General features: G+C 57.3%; 1 long non-coding RNA gene across 3 annotated transcripts; it reads right to left on the bottom strand.

The window, feature by feature from the left end:
* Nucleotides 1-1,746: 1,746 nt before the first annotated feature.
* LOC111770222 (uncharacterized) lies at nucleotides 1,747-16,412 on the bottom strand. Of its 3 annotated transcripts, XR_011431223.1 has the most exons (7): nucleotides 15,963-16,174; nucleotides 14,095-14,268; nucleotides 7,249-7,288; nucleotides 6,860-6,953; nucleotides 6,639-6,746; nucleotides 4,360-4,997; nucleotides 1,747-3,321 (listed from the first exon to the last, which is right to left on the bottom strand). It is a non-coding gene; the product is annotated as an uncharacterized lncRNA (long non-coding RNA). The 3 variants fall into 3 exon arrangements; XR_011431224.1 differs by lacking the exons at nucleotides 1,747-3,321; nucleotides 4,360-4,997; nucleotides 6,639-6,746; nucleotides 6,860-6,953 and adding an exon at nucleotides 11,482-12,350 and having other exon boundaries at nucleotides 7,199-10,857; nucleotides 15,963-16,082; XR_011431225.1 differs by lacking the exons at nucleotides 1,747-3,321; nucleotides 4,360-4,997; nucleotides 6,639-6,746; nucleotides 6,860-6,953; nucleotides 7,249-7,288 and adding an exon at nucleotides 7,357-10,857 and having other exon boundaries at nucleotides 15,963-16,412.
* Between the last annotated feature and the right edge of the window lie 1,790 nt (nucleotides 16,413-18,202).

Consider the following 18,202-nt stretch of genomic DNA (forward strand, 5'->3'; position numbering starts at 1 on the left):
CCGCTCTCCTGTGTGGAGGTCACCCAGCTGCAGTGACACAGAGCATCGTTCTCCTGTCTCCCCCCGCCGGCCTGCCACAGCTGAGGGTCAGGGAGGGCGGGAGGGAGAAGGAAAGAACCCGGTACCCCACATCCCCCTCAGAGGAGCCCCGAGAGTTTGAAAGAGGGGCAGCTAGCAGGGCAGCTGTACAGGCTCACAGGACTCGGGACTCAGCCGGGGGCCTGCTGGGGACCGCTGAGAAGGGGGAGAACGACAACTCCGCAGAGGGGCTCTGTCCTCAGGAAGCAGCCGCACGTGTGGGGAGCGGGCCAGAGTTGGGGGGGAGCCCTGTCTGGGCACACAGCCCCCATGCCCAGCCTGCGGGAAGCCCCGACTCACACCCAGGCCGGCCCGAAGTGTGGACCAGTGTCGGGGTCACAGTGTGACATTAGGACAAACCTTCTCTGCAGCATTTTCCTGGAGCTGGACCGGGCTCCACACGGAGCTGCCCAGAGGCATGGTGCCGAGGGGCAGGGAAGTGAGGGGCGGGGTGTTGTCAGATATTGGAGAAGCAGAGACAGACGTGCTAAGACAAGGACGAAAGACTCAGAGGCCGTAGCCCGGAAGGAGGAGACCGTGGACGCAGCAAGACCAGCCAGCGTCACCCTGGCTCCTTGGTGGGGTGGCCTCAGTGCAGAGCACTCACAGGAGAAGGTGACGCTCCAGGTGGATCAGAGCCTGGGCTGGCTCCCAGACATGGCGTCAACACAGCCTCCTTGCCCCCCTCCCAGGTGGAAGCCTCATGTTCTTCTGGAAGGAAGCCGCTCTGCACCTGCTTCCACCGCAGAGGAGCCTTCCTGCCCCTCGGCTCCTTCATTAGACTAGCCGGCTGCGGGGCCCTGCTCCCTCCCTGCGCCCCAGACAGGGCTGATTGGGTCACCAGATGTCAGCATGAGCAGAAGAGGGAGAAGCTTGGTGCTGAAGGAGCCAGAGGAGCTGGCATTCATCACGGTGGCCTAGTGCAGCCTGGGGCCAACCCAGCTGGGCTCTCCTACCAGGAGGGGCGTCTGCAGGTGGGTGGTCCCTGAGGCTGCGCTGCAGAGACAAGGTGCCAGGCATAAGCCCCTCCCTCTTTCTTGAGCACCTACATCCCAGGAGGATGTTTGACCTCCATCCCGGGTTTCCCCATATTCCAAGCTAGTCCCCAGCCCGTGTCCCTCAGCATCTCAGCATCATCGGGATCGCAAGAAGGGGGTGGTGGCGAGAAGGGCAGTGGGCTTGGCCCAGTGAGCGTGCAGGACCTCCAGACCAGCTGCGGGGCTTGGGCAAGAAGCTTCATACTCACGGTCCGGTGTCCCCGTCCGCAAAGTAGAGGTAGTGACAGCCACACGGCCATGCGGGCAGACTGCTGAGCGTCAAAAGCTGTCTGGGCTCAGCATAAAGGCACGGTAACCCCGGGCAGTGCCAGCTTCCCTCCCTGGGCGCCACCCAGCCCCCCTCACGGCCCCATGGCCTCTCCTAACGTGGGACCCGGATCCCGCACTTGTCTGGAGGAGGGGGTGATCTTCAGGCCCCCTAAACCTGATGAGAAGCCGCTGCCCGCCGGCCACACCCAGGGCCACAGCTCCCAAGGTGGATGGGAGGCACCCGCCCTGAGGAGCCGTGGGGATTCAGGAGAAGAAGCGACCGCCAGTACACAGTCCTCAATTTCCAAAGATCCCTGGTAACCTCTTAGGAGTTCCCAAAAAAGACAATTGTCACAAGCTACTTTTAGCATTGGTTGATTTATTACTAATAGATTATTAAATTTTTGTCGTGTTCTTTTATTATGAAACTATGATCATGTTACTATATTTTTTTAAGATTTTATTTTTCCTTTTTCTCCCTAAGCCCCCCCGCTACATAGTTGTATGTTTTAGTTGTGAGTCCTTCTAGCTGTGGCATGTGGACGCTGCCTCAGCGTGGCCTAACAAGCGGTGCCATCTCCGCGCCCAGGATCCGAACCAGCAAAACCCTGGGCCTCGGAAGCAGAGCGCGAGAACTTAACCACTCGGCCACGGGGCCGGCCCCTCACGTGACTATTTTTAAATGTGCCGTGTGGGTCAGGCACCTGTGGGGAAACACTGCAGTGCGAAGGGCAGAGGAGAGGGAGTGATGAGGGGACGTGTCCGAGGGGAACTGGCAAGACCAGCAGGGAAGGTGCAAGGCTGGCCGACACTGCGGCAACGGCCTGGGCCAACCGGGGAGGGGACAAGGGGATGGGGGCAGGGGGGATGGGGGGATGGGGGATGGCATGGGGGCGGGGTTGGGTACTAGAAGGGAATGGGGAGAGGAACAAGCTACTGCTAAACCACAATGGGGCTGGGAGGACAAATTCCTGCCTCCTGTCTCCTCCGGCGGGAGAGACGCTGGGCCCCGGGCTCACAGAGTCAGCCTCTCAGGGCTCAGAGAAGGGCAGGGAGCGATTCTAAAGGCCACATGGGCCAAACAGCCGGACCCCTCTGCGACACTGAGCGCTGAGCAGGGGTCCTGCAGGACTCAGTCCTTGCCTCCTGCCTACTCCATCCTCTCCCTGCCCCACACGCCAGAGGCTCAACCTGTGCGGTGGTGGATGAAGGACGGCTGCAGGGTCTCCACTGCTCCCCCCATTGCCAGGGGCAGCCGGCCCCCCCCGCCCACTGGCCCGGGGTGCTGGCTGGCTCCACGACATGCTCTTGCTCGAAGTGAGGCAGCAGAAGAGAGCTTGTGGTACGTCTGGACAGGATGGTAGATGCCTCCTCACTTCTACCCTCTCTTTGGGACCTCCTCACTCAGGAAGAGGTCAGCCACCAGGGGACAATCCGAGGACCCTGCAACGGCCAGGCTGGAGAGTCCACCCTGGTGCTCTCTTCAGGTCGCCCCGTCAAGGCTGGAGGCGTGTGAATGAAGTGGTCTTGGGCTCCCTGGACCAGCCCACCCGCCAGATGGGTATCATCAAGTGACCCCTTTCAGCTCCAGGAGGCACGGGGGAGCCACCAAGCTGCAGCAGCCCGAACGCCTGACCCATGAAATCAGGACATACAGTCACATGATTGCTGTTCTAAATCCCTAAATGCAGGGTTGTGGGCATCAATAGATCACAGGGACAGAAACCTCTATCTCGCTTTCGGTCCCCTCCGTGAACGCGTCCCCGTCCGCCAGCGCCACTAAGCACAGTCAAGGAGCGACAGTGACATCGCACCTGCACAGGGCCCGCACTGGCCATGCTGCCTCGGGGACTTGAGGCCTTGTGCTACCTGCTGCGGTGACAGGACTGACGTGCATACGTGAGTCTCTTAGGCACACGACTCGAGCCAGGCCAATCTGCGGGGCAAAGACGCGCTGTTAGCAAAGAGGTGAATCTGACTAATTTCAGTTGAATCTCCGTGAACAGCTGCTGAGCCTCTGACGGGTCCCAGGTGATGCTTCCGGGCTGACCATAGTGGGGACTGGTTTCCACTCTGAGAGATGCTCTGTCTTCATTACTGTATCCCGTGGCAGTGACCGAAAACCTCAGCCTTGGTCCTGACAGCGTGAGATTCTTTCTAACAAGCAGAAACACCCCAAAGGGGATAAAGCGGGTTCAAAGGAACCCCCACAGACACTCAGCACCCGTAGAGATGCTCAGGGGAAGGAACAGAAGAGCTGACCCTGGCCCTCCTCTGCGTTTTCCAACAAGGGATCCTGGACAAGCCTCTCAGCCTCTCTGAGCCTCTTCATCGGGGAAACAGACTCGAGGACCAGCGTGGAGACATGCACCAGCACTCATGCAGTGCTCCGAGCATGCGCTCTGCCCTCAGGGGATGCAGCACTGCACTGAGGCCACCAAGCCCCCCACAGCCACACTCCTCCCAGCCTTTGTTTTTTTTTTGCTGAGGAAGACTGGCCCTGAGCTAATATCTTTGCCCATCTTCCTCTATTTTGTATGTGGGATGGCTGCCACAGCATGGCTCGATGAGTGATGTGTAGTTCTGTGCCCGGGATCTAAAGCGCCAAACCCCAGACCGCTGAAGCAGAGCACACAACCTTAACCACTATGGCACTGAGCCAGCCCCTTCTCCCAGCCTTTAAGGTCAATCTCGTAGGTGATTCCCAGGAGGGGACCCCAGAATGCAGCATTCCCAGATGGGGCACAGGCTCCCCGTAGTCCTACAGGGCCAGTTTAGACACACATCGGCCACCCTTCACTCCCCTCCTCTGAGCTGCAGTTCCTCCCCTGGGAACAAGGGAGGTGAGCCAGGAGCCCTGCAGCGCCCCTGCCCAGTGCTGTCTGGGACTGTCACCATGGACACTCGGGTCGCTGTGGCCTGTGTTTTCACTCAAGCCATGAGGAGCCCACTCAGAAGACGGCTCCTAGCTCACCCAGCTGCACGGCGGTCTGGAGGGTCCGTCTGGAATGGCAGCTCCCAGCAAGTGTTGAGAAGGATTCTGAGGCTGCGTTCAGACCCCACCCGTGAGCACTTAGTGGCGTCTGCCAAGGAGGACGGAGGAAGTGGTGGCGGCTTGTGTGGTGGCGGTCTGCCAGCTCTGCAGACAGTCAGGGGTGGGGCGAGGCTTCCAGATGGACTGACAGGCAGAGACGTTACAGAAAAACGTCCCGCCTGAAGGAGCCACAGTTCCACCGCCCTGCTGGCCCGAGTCCGAGGCTGAAAAGCATCTGGTCCCCCTCAGTTACTCCGTGCTGAGAGGACAGAGGGCCACAGTCACCCCGCCTGCACCCAACCTGAGCCTCCAGTGACCAGGGCGCGTGCTCCGGCCGAGCGGCCAGCCCCCGGGTCGTCCATGGCCACAGAGGGCCAGGAAATCAAAACCTGACGCTGCAGGAGGTGGGGAGCCGCAGAGCTTCCAATCCAGGGCTTGGGGAAGACGTCAAGCCAGTGACAGCCGAGCAGGAGCCCGTAGTGCTGAGACCCCCAGCCGTCGTCCCCACCCCGAGGGGTGCCGGCAGCCCACCGTGGCAGGGCACATGGCGAGCCGCATCTTTTCTGGGTTGCAGGAGGCTTGGGATTCAAAGAGCAGAAGGCATTCTTTTAAAAGAAGCAGCGGTCCGGCAGGCAGGCATCCAGCCACAAGCTGCCTTGTTGGATCCCTCTGGCTGAACTGCGAGGGCTGAGCCGGGGCGGCCTGACCTCGCCAGCCGTAGTGCGGCTCCCCTGAGGTGGCGGGGCCCTGGCTGGAACCCCGGGCTCTCTGCACGGTCAGGCACTCGCCTCTCTGGGCACCAGATACTTACCTGCCCTTGCAGGCAGAGGCCCTGTGCCCTTACCTTCCAGAGACAGCTTGCCCCACGGCTGCCTTCTCTGGCCCCAGAGGATTTGGGCTCCAGCCTCCAGGAGCTCCAGGTCTCGTGAACGAGCCACAGGGTGTCGCAGGGTAAGAGGACCAGGGGTGCATGGCTCTGACCAGTGGAGATGTGGACAGAGAGGAAGGCTCAGGGCTCGGCAGCTCCGGGAGCAATGCAGGGGAGTGGCGCTGGCCTGGCCCCCCACGGAGCCTAGCTTTAGTGGGACAGGAGAGTGGAGCAGGGGCTTCTGGGCCAGAGGAAGGGCCCTGGGAAGACACGGAGGTGTGGAAGGCTGACGGAGACAGGGGCGCCTCTGCGGGTCCAGGGGGAGTGGTGGGGGCCAAAGCAGGAAGGTCGCACCCAGCACAGTCGGGATGGATGGGATGTGTGTGGCTGGTCATGCGGCTTATGGAGGAAAAGCAGAAGTGGCCCTGGGTCTCTCAGGGACACAGAAGAGACAGGTGTGGGAAAGTCTGTGGGCATCCCTTGGGGCCGCAGGCAGGAGGAGGAAGACGGAGGGACCCTGGGACTCCAGGGTAGGGGGTCTTAGTGCCAGTGGGGAGACAGCCAGGTGGGCAAGGCATAGACCCATGTGGGCCAGGTGAGCTGGCCCGAGGAGCGGGCACAGGAGCCGGCGAGGGCTCTGGAGGGCAGTCAGGGAGGATGGAGGAGCAGGAGGCATGAGGAAGGAGTGGGGAGGCAGCCGGCCACGTGGCGGGGGCAGAGGCGAGACTGGAACCTTCCTGGGACGGAGGACTCGGAGCCAGGGGCCCTCGCCATGAGCTGGTTGAGCAGAGTGGGAACAACCACGGCGGAAACCCAGGCCCTCACAAGCCACACACACATACACGCCCACTGCAGGAAACACAAATGTGCTGTGAAACCTGGGCATCTAATAGAAAATGTGGGAGGAGGTATTTATCACCTCGGTCAACCTGGGGCTGAGCTTCCTGAGCCGAACGTGGAAGCCGATGCCCCCAGGGACCACCAGGACCCAGGAGCACACGTCGCCGAAAGCATGGGAAGGATGGAGAATTCAAGCAGCTTTGACGCAAAACAGTAAAGAGAAAATACATTAAAGTTCCACGGCAGGACTAAGGGTTAATGTACGAAATGCATCAAGAGCTTTCAGAAATTAATAAGAAAAGGGCAGACAACTCAGAAAAACTTTAGCAAGACAAAGACAAACTTTCAGTGAGCCGGCGGGCTCTCCCTGGGTTCCCAGCCTCCCCAGGGCAACGGACTTCCCAGTCTGGCCTCCGGGACGTCGCGGGGTAGGGGCTCCCGTCCCAGCAGAGGCGGCTACAGCCCCACGTGCCCCCTGCCCCCCGCGGCACCCTGGAGGCCCAAGGCCCACCTGCCTGGCTTCCAAGTGGAGGACACTCACAGGCAGCAGAAAACAAAGCAATCGTGTTCGGCCCCGCGGATTTCAGACTGTCCATGGCAGCAGTTGGTGTTACTTTGCCTGATTAACACAGAAAGAAACTGGCCATTCCCAGGGGAAAATAATAAATTGGCCGTAAAGATGTGAAAAACGTTCACCCCACTAGTGGCCAAGAGCATGACGTGTCAAGCAACCTTGAGACGCTCTTTTTGACCCATCTGCAGTATTTCAAGAACATCACCCACATCCAGTATCGGAGAGAACGTGGGGACAAGGACACCCGAGACCCTGTTGGTGGAAGCACAATTAGTACAGGCTTGTTGGGGAATAAATTGGCAATAACTGTAAGAAATGTAAATACGTGTACCTATGAGTTAGCAGTTCTGTTTCTAGGAGTCATTTTACAGACATATTCCTACTGAGATAGACAGTGGCTGCAGATACATGTGCACATTCCCACTCTTTAAACACGTGCATATAAAGCCCTGCTGGGTTGCTGCACTGTTTGTATAAGCAGCAATAACTGAAACAACTTAAATGGCCATCGATAAGGCATTATTTAAGTTAATTAAAATACACTCACCCCCAGGAAGATGGTGGAACTGACAATCAACGTGGGAAATCTGTATGGGTGAACATAAGAGAGGTCTGTGATTTATCACACGAAAAGCCAAATGGCAGAAAAAGTATGTTATGATCCAAAATACGTTCTTTTTTTTTTTTCCACACTGTGTGAATATATGGTTGTTTACATGCAGATATGTATGCATACATGAACTCACCCGCACCCACACGGGCACACACACAACATTAAAGGTTTGGAAACGTCGGGAGGAATCCCCATCAGACTGTAAATAGTAACACCTGAGGGGGATGGAGCCTAACGGGAAGTGAGCGGATTGGCACTTTTTTTTTCTCTCTCTCTCTTTTGGTGAGGAAGATTGGCCCTGAGCTAACATCTGTTGCCAATCTTCCTCTTTTTTTTTTCTCTTCCCAAAGCCCCGGCACGTAGCTGTATACCCTAGTTCTGAGTCATTCTGTTCCATGTGGCACACTGCCACAGCGTGGCCCAATGAGTAGTGTGTAGGTCTGCACCCGGGATCTGAACCAGCAAAATTTGGGCCGCTGAAGCAGAACACACGAACTTAACCACTCAGCAACAGGGCCAGCCCTTGGGACTCTTTTTGGCTATAGCTTTCTGCATTGTATTATGTTTATAATAAACAAGTAAGGAGAAAGAATAACGCAGGAGTTGAGAAAATGGGACGCATGTGAAGAGTGTTTGAGGGGACAGAGGACCTGCCCAGGACACGCAGGGCTCTCCGGAGGCTGTCCACACAACCTTGCGTGTGCATGCATGCATATATTTTTCAGAAGAGTTTCTGTAGCTTTTATCAACTCTTGGAGGGGTCCGTGGGTCCAAGAAGGTTGGAACCATTGACGTAGTCTACATCTTCGAGAAGTCAGACCACGACGGGAAGCAGAGACGGGCCCAGCCTGAAGGGCAGGCATGTCGGGGGGCGACGTGAACCCGGGATAAATAGCAGCTGGTGTGGCTGTAGCTCCCCCCTGACAGACGCCACAGGAATCTAAACAAGGGAAAGTGGGCGTTCGCACACGCAGTCCATCAAGTTTCCTGGAGCAGATCCGCCACTCGTGCTTGGCACCTGCCGAGCGTTCAGCTGGTCGTAGGGTGCTAGGAGGCAGGTCCTTCCCTCCCGGGGCGGGAGCATCGCTCGCCAGGCCCACTCCCCGTGCTGCAGAGGAGGGGGCTGGTATCTGGCTCATCGTAAAGCCTCGCCCGTGACCTGGTTTTTTTTCTCTCTCTAGAAGCTTTTAGCTTCTTCTCTTTCCCTGATGTCCCTAAGTTTCACAGCAGCATGCATGGATGGGGGTCTTTTTGTCACCGCTGTGCTAAGCCCTTGGTGGCTCCTTCAGCCTAGAATCTCCTGTCCTGTCTCCTGTTTTGGTGAATGTTTCTGACGGCGTCCTCGCCTCTTTCCTCCTCTGGAGCTCCTGCTGGTCAGACCTTGTACCGCCTCCGTTAACGCTTTAATCTCCCTCTGTGCCCGCCTTCGTCTTTCTCTCCCACTTCCTGCGAGATTTCCTCTACGCTATTTTCCCCAATCAATTGGACTTTTTTTCTTCTTCAACATAATGTTAACTTCTTAGAGCTCTTTCACTTATTCCGAATGCCCCCTTCTCCATCGCATTACTGTTCCGTGGATGTGTCCTTTTCTGCACCGTCCCCCCTCTCCCTGAGCCCCTTCTGTCCGTTGTTGTTTGTGTCTGTCATGCCCGACAGAGGCCCCGATGCCCAGGGGTCTGGGGCCACATCCTGCCCATACTTAAGGCCCCGGTTGGCTGGCTGGAAGCTCAGTGTGGGTGAGTGGGGCTTGTCAAATGCTTGTCTGCCTGTCGGCTGATCAGGTGGGTGCCTGGCTGTGTCCCTGCACGACCCCCAGATGTGGGTCCTGTCCGTCTTTTCTCTGGATGGTCAGTCTCGCTGGAGAAAACTCCTACATTCAGCCCACACAGCACAATCGGCATGCGGCTGAGGGGAAAGCGGGAACGGCTGACTGCCCAGAAAGCAGATTTTTCTTGATTCATCTGTTTTCAGTCTGAGTTCTCCGTCCTCGCTCTGGCTGGGGTTTCCAGGCTCAGAGCCTTCCTGAGTCAGTCCTTCTAAGAGTAGGCCCCCTCGCTTCAGCGACGTGGCACCTCTGACGCCAAGTGCCCTGGGGTTTGGTGTGGCTCCGAAGTTCTCGGTACCCTCACATTGAGAGGTGAGCATCTATGGACCTTACTCTTCAACCGGGCGGGCTCATGACCACTTCATCAACAGAGTATGGCAGAGGCCAGGCTGTGGGGCTCCTGAGGCTGAGCCGCAGAAGGCCAAGCAGCCTCTGCCAGGTGGCTCTGGAACCCTCCTCTGAGACCTCAGCCGCCGTGCTGGGTGGAAGCCCATGCCCCCTGTGAGGAGCTCCGATCAACACCCTGGGTCTCCCCAGTTAAGGCCCAGACGCAGAGGGGCAGCAACAAGCCAGCCCCACCCTGCCCTGTCTGGGTTCCTGGGCACAGAATCCCGGAGGATGCTGTTCTGTGCCTGTCAGTAAGGGTTGGTTGTGCACCAACAGGACCTGCAACAACCTTAAATTTCCTTTTTATGATCCCCTTACCCACCACACACACGCACACATACGCGCACACACATGCACACGTGTGCACACTCGCTGGCCCATAGTTCTCAGCTGATCCATTCTGCCAAGCCACATACTACCCATTTTCCAAAATTCTGTTGTCAAGTCTGGTCTGCTGTTGTCCACATCCCTCTGGATTTATACCTTTCTGCATCCATTCACTGTGATTTTGTGATGATTCAGAGGAAATCAAGAAAGACACACGATTAATCTGCCACTTTCAACCAGAGACAGCAGCAAACCTGTCTGTGGTCCTTCTAAATAAGTAAACCCAGAGCCAAATTAAAATGCTCCAAATCAAATTGCCTCGGGTAAACTGAGGCAGTAACTTGGGGAACAGGGGTGTCCACGGTGGGCATCAGCCTCAGCACAGCACTGCTGTGTCTGTGACAGGCATGCTGAGCCCCACGGCTCCTCACCCAACTTGCTCATGTACATACATTATCAGAACAAAGACACAGGCCTCCTGCTTTGATCTCCACAGTCTAGGGAGCTCACCACACACTTAAAATAAAAGCCCGAACAAAAAGGAGGCGAGAGAGCCCCAGAGAAGAAAGAAAGCTCTTTCAGTGGGCAGCAGGGAGGTCTCCCTCGGGTGAGGCAAGGCTTGGGCCTGCCCTGAGAGGGAGGGCAGCTGGAGCCTGGCAGAGAGCACAGGCTGGAATGCAGAAGCAAGTGCACGTCTGCAGCAGCCACCGGGTGCACAGCAGCCTTGCACACCCAGTGAACGAGGTATGGACAGGGCTACTCAGGATTGGTGAAACTGGGTCAGCAGAGTTCAGTGTGAACTCAAGCAGGAAGCGATCAGTCTCAGGTTGAATAATTGCTTAGATCAGGGACTTCAGACAAAGAAGAGCCTTTCCAGCACCACAGGCTGTATCTGTGCAGCTGGCTAGCCCTGTCAGATGTTGCTCCGTTGCACCTGAGTCAGCAAAACCTGTCACTGCTCCTAGAAAAATGGCTCTGAGCACATCTCCCGATGGCGCCGTGACCTGTGTGGGGGAGATAGAGTGTTAACAGTGGTTTTTGGTGTGTTAAATGGTACCCATTGCAAATAATTGCTACAATGCCCCAAATGACTGTCTTGTTCACCCTTTAGTAACCTTATGAGGAGCAAGAGAATAATCAAAGAGCCCCAGCCAAGGGCTCAGGGGCCTGGCCTCTCGATGGCTGTGGCCACTTGCATGCTGTGTGCCCTCTCTGGGGTGAATCGCCCTCTCTGGGCCTCCTTCACGTGAAATGAGGAGTAAACCAGTGTTTGTCAGCATGGGGCAGTGCCATGCCACCTGCAGCCATGTGGGGATGCGTCGGCCCATGGGCTCATCTCCTGACTGAAGGCTGCTGGGAGTTAGTGCCCAGCCAGGGCCGCTAACTGCCCCGAAAGGGGCTGCCTGGGCTCCACGACAAGGCTGCTCTTCCAGGAACACCCACCGTGTGTGCTTCAAGCCTGGGTAGGTGGCCCTGTCTCCACCACGGGAACCTGATTCTGTGATCAGCGGGCGATGAAGAAATGAGCGGGAGATCCTAGGGGCTACTGGCTCTAAGAACTCACCAACGTTTTTCTGTGAACATTGCCAATACAGAGAAAAGTAGGCAGAATGGCCCAGTGAACCCACCGCCTAGAAGCCTCCGTCCGCATTTGCACACACGTCTCCTCTCAGTGCATCCACCCGCCACCCAGCCGTCTGTCCAGCGTCTCTCGCTCGTTTCAGAGTGAGTGGCAGACCTCAGTGCCCTTCACTGCAAGCACATGGGCACGAGAATTGTTAGCTCGCCTCAGGGTTTCCTACGGTTTTATTTTTTCTGGAAGACGTGCGTGGAGCAGCAGGAGCACTGCTTGATCTGGGCCCTCCCGGGCAGTCTGCACAGCCCTTCCTGGCACAGCGAGTAGGGGAGCCCCCGTCACCCACTGTGATCGTGGGTGCCCGGAGGTGGTGCGGAGGATGGCGGCAACAGCCATGCGGTCTGCGGAAGGGGAGACGCCGAGCACTCGCCATCCGATGCCAGGCCTCGGTCCCACACGGGGTCAGTGACCTGAGGAAGTCCAGCCACCTCCCGGGCCCATCTCCATGTCTCTAAGATGGGGACAGTGACATTCTGCCTGCTCCAGCAGCACAGTGTGGGCGGCTGTGAGGCCACGTGTGCTCACCTGCGAGAGAGCGCTTTAAACTGCGCTGTCCTGAGAAGGGCAAGGACCGAGACAGGAGAGTGGTTTGTTCACCAGCCAGGGTGGAAGAATGACTCTCAGATGGCCTGGCTCAGGCCGAATGCCCACCCCCAGCCTGTTCCCAAGGCTGGTAGCAGTTGTGGTCTGATCAGTGGGGGCTGAGGGGAGAGAGCAGGGGTCCGGAGGGAGCAGCTCCTTCTCCAGAGCCAGGGCCGCCTCCAGGCCATGTGGGGCTGCGTGGACCCTGCCGACAGCTGGCACACTGTGACTCCGTCGCAGGTCTGGGCTGGGCTGTCATCGGGGCAGCTGGGCTTGCTCCTGCAGAAACAGGAGGACCCGTAGGACGCTGCCGCGCGTCGTGAGGCGGATCGCTTTTCAAAGGAATGTTTCTTGCTGCAAACGCTGTGTCCTCGTCACGGTCCAGAGTGTGTGTGTTCCTTGCGAGGCCTCAGCTCAGACTGTCCTACAGCAGAGCATGAAGCCGAGCTGCCCTGAGTGCCCTGGAGCGGCCACCATGGGTGCCTGGCCTTGTCACAGGCCTCCGACCCTCAGCCACAGCCTCCAGTGGTGGCCTCCACCAAGGGCGTGCAGGGAGGAGAAAGAGGGTGCTGGCCCTGGCCGGGACAGCCTGAGGCATCCCCAGCGTCCGAGCCCCAGGTGCTGACGCGGCCCAGGGCTCAGTTGGTACATGGTCCTCTGTTATGTTCCCCCTTCCTCTCCCTGTCTCCCCACTCCCCTTTCTGAGCAGGACTTTCTGCCATCAGCTCCCAAATAAACCGTTTCCAGAGGCCCCACCCTAGACACACACACCGAAGAACCTGAGAAAGCATCTTCCTGTGTTCCAAGTGCAAACAGTGGGCTCCCCGCTGGGTCCCTCATCTTCCCGTCTACACGCTCTCCCTGGCCATTTCTTCGTATCTCAGAGTTTGGGCCAGGAAGTAAATGATAACAATCTTTTCACCCTTGGCCTTCAGAAACCACGGTGAACAGTGTGGGTGCCTCACCTGCCAGTCCTCGTCCCCTCCAGCTGGCCCCCAACCCCGGACTGCAGAGAAGGAGAGCTAAGAGAGGCTCACGTAACCTGGAGGCAGAACCAAGTGACACAGGAATGACACGGCCAGGCATCCACTGTGCTGGGCATACTGGGGACAGAGCAGATCTGCCATCCGCAGCTCCCAGATTTGGTGGCTCCTGTACCCACAGCTCAGGCAGCACGGCCATGGCTGTTCCTGGAAGTTCAGCGACTCACTGTTGCTGAGAGGGAGCCCGACTGCTAACCCTGTGTGAGCCACAGTTTTCTCACGTGGGACCCCTCGAGAAGCAACGCTAAATTCAGAGTGACTTCGGGGACCGAGTCTCCCAGCTTAGGATCCCTGGAGCTGGGGAGATTCATGTGCTCCGTGGGTGTCAAGAGTTTGCACGAAGGGCGAGTCCGGGCTCTGCGTCCCACGACACAAAGGAAGTGGGCACCCCCACTCCTGACCCTCCTGAGAACCCTCCCTCCCCCTCCCAGCTTCGCTCCACTCCTTGCAGGAGTTCTAATCCAGCATCCGCACAGCCAAGGGCAGGGTGAGGGCCCCGCCGCACAGACCAGGAGGGACCAAGGACGGAAGCTGGCGCTCCTCTCCGGGGGTCTCAGCCAGCAAGGCCCCGGGTCCTGGCCCCGTCTCCATGGGCAGCAGTCCATCCCGCTCTTGGCACCTGCCTGGCCCTGCCTGGCCCCGGCCTGTGGTTCATCCTGGCTCTCCCTCCTCCCATTTCCAGCGACAGCTCATCTCACTTCCAGGTTACTCAAGTTTGGGGACGTTCTGCCTGTGTCTTCCTAACAGACGGCCTTGCCCTCCACGTTACCAAGCCCCATAAAAGCAGATACATTAAAACAACAATGAGATGTCACCTCACACCTACCAGGACGGCCAAAATCCAGGACACTGACAACACCAAACACTGGCGAGGATACGGACAACAGAAACTCTCACTCCTGGCTGGTGGGAACGCAAAATGGTCCAGCCACTGTGCAAGACAGTTTGATGGTTTCCTACAAAACTAAACATGCTCTTACCAAGTGTTCCAGCAATCGACTCCATTCCTTGGTATTTATTCAAATGAGCTGGAAACATGTCCACACAGATTCTTGCACACAGATGCTCACAGCAGCTTTTCTCATCATTGCCAAGATCTGGAAGCAACCAAGACGTCTTTGGTAGCTGAATGGATAAATGAGCTGAGGTTCATCCTACAATGTAATATTAGTCAGAGATAAAAAGAAATGAGCTACTGAGCCATGAAAAGACACGGAGGAACCTTACGTAAACCTCACTAAGTGGAAGAGCCAGTCTGAAAAGGCTATACTGCACGATTCCAACTCTGTGACATTCTGGAAAAGGCAAAACGGTGGCGACAGCACAAGGATCAGGCTCAGCGGTTGCTGGAGATGCAGGGGAGGATGAGCAGGCAGAGTGCAGGGGAGGACGAGCAGGTGGGGCGCAGGGGAGGATGAGCAGGCAGGGCGCAGCGGCCTGCAGGGCAGCCACTCTGCGATGCTGTAATGGTGGATGCACGTAATCATACATTTGTCCAAACCCACAGAACGCTCTCCACCAGGGGCGAGCCCAAGTGTGAACTACAGACTTTAGATGAGACGATGTGTAGGGGTTCATCGATTGTAACAAACGTACCCCCTGGTGGGGATGTTGACAGAGGGGGAGGCTGTGCATGGGGGGTGGGGCAGGGGGATTATGGGAATCTCTGTACCTCCCCCTCATTTTTGCTGTGAACCTAAAACTGGTTCACTAAACTGAAAGTTAGTTAGTTAGTTCACTAACCTAAAACTGTGAAGACTAAAACTGGTCTAAAAAGAAGAAGATCAGAGCCAGAGGCTCGCACAGACGGCTGTGCTGGGCGCTGCCCTTTCTCTCATAAGACGCCTGAGCACCAGTCTGCTGCCGCTCCTCACTTCACAGCCTGAAACAGCGGGGGTTCGCACTGGCACCCCTAACAAGTCCTGAGCAAAGGGTGCACGCGGGGCCCTCCCCACACGGTCAGGCTGAGTGTGGCCTGGCTGCACTTCCGCAAACACGCATGGAAGCAGGCAAATACAGGGATGTCCAGGACATTGGCCAGAGGACACCAGCTGGGCCTCATGGGGGCGGCGTCATTCCTCCCTGCTCATCCCTCTCTGGGTGGTCTCTTCCTTCTCTCCTCTAAGAACCGCCCCGATCCTCAGGCCTCCAACAACAGAACCTCAGCCCTCCCAGCAGGACGAGGTTTCAACCAAGGAGGTGGTGGCCACCAAGAGCCACCAAGACCCGCTGACCACGAGGCACCAGGGCTCCCGTCTCTGGCCTCAGGCTGTTGTTGCAGCTGTGACGAGCCTGGAGGAGGGTGTGACCTGGGAAGGGCCACTGACATTTTTGCTGTTGTCCCTCTTACCTCGGCTCTCACATCCATTAAGAAGGGATGCCTATCTGGGTCCTGGACACCCCAACTTAAAACATCAGCCAGGCTCCCAGGCATGATGGGTCAGAATCCAGGCAGGGGGCACAGCAAGGATGCTGGCTCTGCTTCCCAGGGTCTGCGCCCCTAGCAGGGGTCACCCAGACGGCAGGGGGCTGGAGCCCTCTGAGGCTGGAGCCTGGGGTGTGATGACTCCAAGGCTGGGGACCATGGGAGCAGTAAGACCAGAAATGCTCGCACACGGCCTCTCCACATGGTCTGGGAGGGAGCATCCCCAGAGCAGCCGTCCCAGAAGGACCTGGCAGAGCTGCCGGGCCTCCGAGGTCACCTCCTTCCCTTCTACATCACTAGGCTATGGGGTGAGTGGTCACAGACCCACCCAGGATCGAGGGAGGGGACAGAGACCCCGCCTCCCCCTTGGAAGAGTCTCAAAGAACTTAGGGTCCTGAAATCACGATCCACGAGCTGCCCAACCTGGTCATCCTGCTGCTCCCGCTGCTCCTGGTCATCCCGGCCCAGGCTGGGATGTTTGTGTTTTCACGCAGTTTAACCGAGGTTTCATGACTCCTCAGTCTCAGGGAGGAGGGAGGGAGAGTCGGAGCAAAGCGACGTCATTGCCGTGCTACCCCGCCCCTGACGCTTGAGAAAAACAAGTCTGTCTGCTGAAGAGAACGAAGCATTTCTCCACAGCCCAGTCATCCTCGGGAACGCGCCACAGCTCAGAGGAATTTGTCTCCCACGGGAGGAGTCAGCCAACAGGATCGTAACATGGAATCCACCATCCCACAGCACGTCAAAGATGGGAAGAAAACCTTAACTCCTGGGAGCCCCATCCAAACCTATGTCCCCAGCCCGCAGCACTAAAATGTGGCCGGGGTACCGCCCCGCCCTAGCCAGACCCAAGGTTCACGGCACAGGGTCTGCGCAATAAAGACCTAAGTCACGCCCCGAACGCTGCAGAGACGCAAGGTCGTGCCCAAGATCATTCTTGCAGCTCAAAACAAAGGCACATGCCAGCTGTCGGATTCTGGCTGTAGTGCTCTGTAGCCCCATTTTTCAAAGAACTTCCTAAACTACTCCAGAAAGTTGGGCATTTCTAGCCTCAAAGTCCAGTAGAATCCGTGTGAGTGTGGACAGGTGCCAATGCGCTGACCACAGCACACGCCGGGGCTGCAATGAAGCAGAAGGTGGAAATGGTCCAGCCCCTCCAGGTCTCCACTGAAAACTTCCCTTCTCACGAGAAGATGCACGAAGCAATCACTTACGGTGCCGGAAATCTAATGGCTGTGTTTTAACTCCAAACATACCAGCTTCTAAAAACAGATTTCAGCCAGTTTACAGCATTTGCACGTTTCTCTTCCAGTTGTTTTCTGATTAAAATGCAGTGATGGCTGCTGTCGGTGAGTGTGAACTCTGATGTGCAGGTTGACTCCCGTGGGGCTCGGGGCCATCTGAATCTGAACAGGCTTGTGTCCCTGAGGGGTCACGGGACCCAGAATGACAGGGAGGAGGGAGACCTTAGTACCTCTATGGGTGAGTATGTGAGCACGTACACAAAATATTCCAGAACCTGCCTGTCTTCACTTCAAGTGTGCAAGGTTAACGCTCACGTGGAAACCCCTTCTGACCTCGGTCCTCCCGCGGGGCCTTGATTACTGTCTGCAGTTCCAGACAATCAGATTTCTCCAAGACACAGCCATAGAAAGCACTGGGGTTATACAGAGCTTCCTCTCCCTCTTTCTCTTCTGCCAGTTGTGGTTACAGATGAAAACAATTACGCCTACCTGTTCAGGGAGGCTGCCCGGCCAGGACACAGTGCGCAAGTCAAAAGGAGGGTGAACACACGCCGGGCCATCCGGCCTGCACAGAAAGCTGGCCCGCCTCAGCTCCTAAGTGTGCTTTTTGTCTACACGAGGGAGAAGACGCAAAGAGCTTGGCACTCTCAGCTTTTCCATCTGGAGCATTTGATCTCAGCCCCTTTTCCCTCCTTCATCTTGTGGAAACAAACGACAGGAAACTCAACCCCATGTTGCTGGGGGAAAGGCATCCTTCTCTCCCACTCACTCCGCAACGTCACCAGCTGGACTCTGCAAAGATGGGAAACGCAGAAGTGTACCTGTCCTCCAGGTGCTCACAGGTGTGCACCTGGCTGTGCCTGTGACTTACCAGGATCAGTGTTGTTCCCCTCCGCCGGCCCCAGTCCAACGCAGGTCGGGGAGGGTGTCTGCTCCACACAGTCATTCGGAACCCAGGCTTTTCCTCTCCGGTGGCCCTGTTGCCACCAGGCCCCTCACAGGGGGCCAGCAAACAAGGGACCGTGAAGGGAGATGCAGAGGATTCAGGGACCAGACCGCAGAACACGATCCCAAGGCCTCCCCTGCCTGTGGTGGGAGCTGGTGCCCCCAGGGAGAGGGGGACAGGTGAGCATACACACTGTCCGTGTCGCAGTAGTCCAGCTGGCCCCAACCAGGACATGGGAGTCACTTTCCACTGGCCGTTGCTGCAAGCTGCGACCTGCTCTGAGCAGGTCTGATGAGAAACGTGCACAGCTGGACGGCCGTAGCCAGTGCTACGTCTTGTTAGGACTCCAAATCCCACTGCGTCCTTTCCCGTAGCCACTTAGCTTCTTTCTGACTACTTTCTTTTTCGCGAGTGCAAAGTTTTTTCGAACACGTTTAAGCAGAACAGAGCAAAGTTTCAAGCAGGAATATGAA

This window comes from Equus caballus, chromosome 23, assembly GCF_041296265.1.
Source record: "Equus caballus isolate H_3958 breed thoroughbred chromosome 23, TB-T2T, whole genome shotgun sequence".
Lineage (NCBI taxonomy): Eukaryota > Metazoa > Chordata > Mammalia > Perissodactyla > Equidae > Equus > Equus caballus.